At 47.7% G+C, this 4,021-nt stretch overlaps 1 pseudogene; it reads right to left on the bottom strand.

The window, feature by feature from the left end:
* Positions 1 to 2,511: 2,511 nt before the first annotated feature.
* On the bottom strand, positions 2,512 to 3,748 carry LOC114622709 (annotated as a pseudogene).
* Between the last annotated feature and the right edge of the window lie 273 nt (positions 3,749 to 4,021).

Genomic DNA, 4,021 nt, shown 5'->3' on the forward strand with positions numbered 1-4,021 from the left:
CAGGTTCCTGTGTCACTGAGAGGGAGACAGGTCATAAACCAAGATATAAATACATGGCCAAAAGGTCAGAATTGGTGGGCACCACCAAGGGAGCCCAAGCAAGACAACAGATGGTGTGGTAAGCCTCTACTGTTGGAGCAGAGCTTCAGGGCAGGCAAAGGGCTGTGAGTGTGATCGGAAGAGCATCCAGGCCAGCTGGAGAGCAGGCCCACAGCCCACAGCTGCCAACAAGCCTGTCAAGGGCATTGGGACACAGTCATCGGGAAGATGAACCCGAAGGGCAGGAACTGGGCTGATGGGCAGAAAGATGGAAGTGTGAGCCTTACTCTAGTTCTCAGTCTGTATTTCAGTCTGTGGGTAGCAGGAAAATAATATCTGTGCTTCTCCTGCCTGCTTCCCTCTCGGGTACGGAGAGGAGCCAATGGGTATGACAAGTCTCCCAGAGGACACGTCAAATTGGTGACAGAATAACGGAAAGGAACACACTCCAGTTCTTCCTGTGCATTCTCATTCACAGAATCAAAGGAAGAGAACTGTGCATCCTCTCTCTTTTCCTTCCCTTGGAGGTAAGATAGAGAGAGAGTGTCAATGTCAAGGCCTTGGATTTGTCTCACAACCTACTTCAAAAAGATTTGCAGAGTTGGTGAATGGTTATGAGAAAACTATCACCATGTTAGCCCCTGAAAGTTGTTCTTTCAATACAGTGTTAGAAAGCAAAATCACAAATTTCTTCCCCAGTGGCTGGGGTGGCTTAGGCGGTAGGACATGTCATTTCCAGGAGGGCATGGGCAATTGCAGTGGCAAGCAACAAATAATAGAAGTGATATTTTGATTCACAAGACAGGAAGACAAGCAGGCTGGAACAACAAACTCCAACACAAAGGGCAAATGCAAATAGTCAGCTGCACCTAGCCCTGCTCCTGACCTGGGATCTGTTGGGAGCTAAACTTTTCCTTCACCTGAACTTGTTCCAAGTAGGAGCTCTGGTATGGACTGTTTCATCCCTCTGCAGCTCTCCTTTCCCAGAAGCCTAAGAAAGGAGGGGCAGTGGGGCACAGGGAGGAGAGCTGTGCAGAGGGAGGACTTTCTTCTTAGTTATGTACTATTTAAGGCTTGGATCTGAACTTATACTGTGTGGTAATAATGGGATCTTTGGTCATCATTAAAATTCTTACAGCAGACTTCTGAGGTAACTGCTCTTCCAGAGTTTCTCCATGTAGACCATACTGCTCCTAACACTCCCTGACTCAAAACCTTCCAAAGGCAGACTGACCCTCCTGCTATTCTCCTATTATCTCTTGCTCACAGCTCCTTATGTTTTTTCTTGTTTGAATAAGTCAAACACATGCCTACCTCGGGTTCCCTTTTCTAGAACCATCTCCCTCAAACAAGAGAGAAGCCTCTGTCTTCTTTTATCCAACAGTGCTACAGCTTAGCCCCACCAGAGTCTCCCCGGTGCTTCTAGATTGTTTCTTACTCTCCTGAAGATGTGGATTGTCCTTGCTTGATAGAACGTAAGCATGAAAGGCCAAGCAGTCACTCTGTCCAGTCCTCACCATGTCTTCAGCCCTGCATGAAGCACACAGTTGGCATTCTAAAGATGTTTTCTAGAGCAATACTCTGGCTTGTGTGCAGAGGCCTACTTGCTGAGATGTCCACAGCTCTAGAACATGCTTAGCATATATATATATATATATATATATATATATATATATATATATATATATCACAGATCTCATTTGCATTGATGCTATCTCCTCATTGTGTGCACCTGCACATTCGTGTGTGAGTGCATTGACATGTGTTAAGCATAGCAATAAAAGTGCCACTTTATTTCCTGAGATTACCAAAGAATCTGTGTCTACAGGAATCCAGCCAGCAAATAGAAAAGAGAACATCAGCTTTGTAAAGGGGCTCCTGGTGTTCAGGGAGGCAGCTGGATGCTTTCTGTAGTCATGGCTTTCCCAGCACAGAGAGAACACGGGGTCACAATGTGCTGGCCTCTGAACAGTGGTGTGGGTGGGTCTGCACCAGGAACTTCACCAGAGTTGATGGTAACAGAAACTTCTAACACAAGGCCCTTGGATCTCATGCCTCCTACACAGCTCCTGGGCCTCAGCTGAGAGCATGGGGTTGGATATCGGTTTGCTGGCATGTTTGGAGTTTGTGTTTACATGGGACAGTTAAGGGTCATGGAGAGTCCCTAAGGCCTCTGCATTCTCTTTACACGGCCTTCTCCTTTTCTCCCAGAGACACAACCTCTGCTATGTTGTAGTATGAATAGTTAGTCTGCTCTAAGTTTCCAGCGCCAGAGTTTTCTAGGTTCTCGAATGAAACACACACACACACACACACACCCCACAGAGCAATATTTTTAATATGCCTTATTAACTCAATGGCTGTACACACACACACACACACACACACACACACAGTGGTTTTTTTTAAACCAAAAAACACATTTTTTTTTTCATTTAAAAAAGTTTTAGGTCACATAAAACAAGGCAACATTTACTCCTTCTTCTCGTCTTCTGGCACTGGGTCTGTGGGCAGCTCCTCCACTGTGGCGCTGTTGCTCTCTGAGCCGGTGTTACTGTCACTGGTCCCTTCTACCTCCATGCTGTCAACCCCCTCCTGCCCACTCTCCTTGTCCTCAGGAGTAGACGTGCCTTCTTCACCATTCTGCTGGCTCTCCGCCATGTCTTCAAGGTGTGCCTCCTCTGTCTCCACCGGGATGTTCTCCTCATCCTTCTTCTCCTCCGCTTTGCTCGCCACTTGCTCTTCCTCGGGGGCGATGCTGCTCTGACTGCGCTCAGCCTGCTCTGCGGCCTCCTTCTCCCTCTCCTCCTGCCTTTTGCGGGCCTGCTCCTCCGCCTGTGCGATCTCCGCTGCAATCTTCTCCATGTCTACTTCCACCTTCAGACCACATAACCTTTTAAGCTCACTGTTAAAGGAGTCTGTGCTTTCCAGGAATTTCCTCTTCTTTTCCCGGTGTCGTTCCTCTATCTGAAGGAGTTCGGCTTCTAGTTTCCGCTGATGAACCATTAAAGACTGGACTTGTCGCTTGAGGACCTGCATTCTAGCTGTTGTGACAACCGACCGCACATCAGGTACCACACTCTCACTGAGGATCTCACTGATGAGGCGGTGGTTTCTCTGGAAATGGGCAGTGGCTGTATGTTTCATTGAAAAGCCATCATCATAATCATCTGGATCCTCCACAGGCTGAATGCTAATGTAAGGCTCTCCCTTCTCCATTCGAGACTGTCTCTGTCGACTCTAATGCAGCTTCCGCACGACTTTTTGCATTAATATACGCAAGGTACGCAGGGGAATTATGATAGGCCTTCATGGACTCATTGTACTCGATCTTTTCTGCTTCATATTTGTTTAAATATTCTTGCTTCTCTTCATCAGTGAGATCTCGCCACATGCCACCAATAATCTTGTCAATCTCCCACAACTTCAGGTCAGGATTGGAAGCCTTTACTTGGTCCCAGACCTTTCTGCTGTACCTCATGTAGGGCATCAGCGGCTTATCTGGTGGCTTTGGAGGCTTTGGAATCGTAACGCCAGAGGACGCCGTGACCCGGCTGTTGGTGCCCGGGTTCCCTCCCAGCCTGTAGTTGTTGTAGGCGAGGTGACTGTATGGATTGTACCCCACAAACCCTGGTGTGTTGGGCATTTGTGTTGCAGGAGCTGGGGTGGGAGGTGGGGCATAAGATGGTCTTTTTGACGTTTTGGAAGATTAAGTTCTCAGTTCCTTAAGAATGAATCTGAGACACCGCGGGCCAAGAAGGTGCCCGCAGCTCCGGCTTCTCTTCCCTTTGTCCAGTGGTATTTTTAATATGCCTTGCTAGCTCAAGGGCACGTCCTAATCCTCCCTCGCTAGTCCGAACTTCCCTCTGCTATTCCTGAGTTAACACTTTCTAAATCTATATTTTATCTTTGCTGCCCTGCTTCCTTCTGGGCAGCCCTCCAATGGGGCCACTTTTCCTTTGTACCTACATCAGCCATCTCA

The sequence above is a fragment of the Grammomys surdaster genome, unplaced genomic scaffold, assembly GCF_004785775.1.
Source record: "Grammomys surdaster isolate TR1022 unplaced genomic scaffold, NIH_TR_1.0 191, whole genome shotgun sequence".
Taxonomy (NCBI): domain Eukaryota; kingdom Metazoa; phylum Chordata; class Mammalia; order Rodentia; family Muridae; genus Grammomys; species Grammomys surdaster.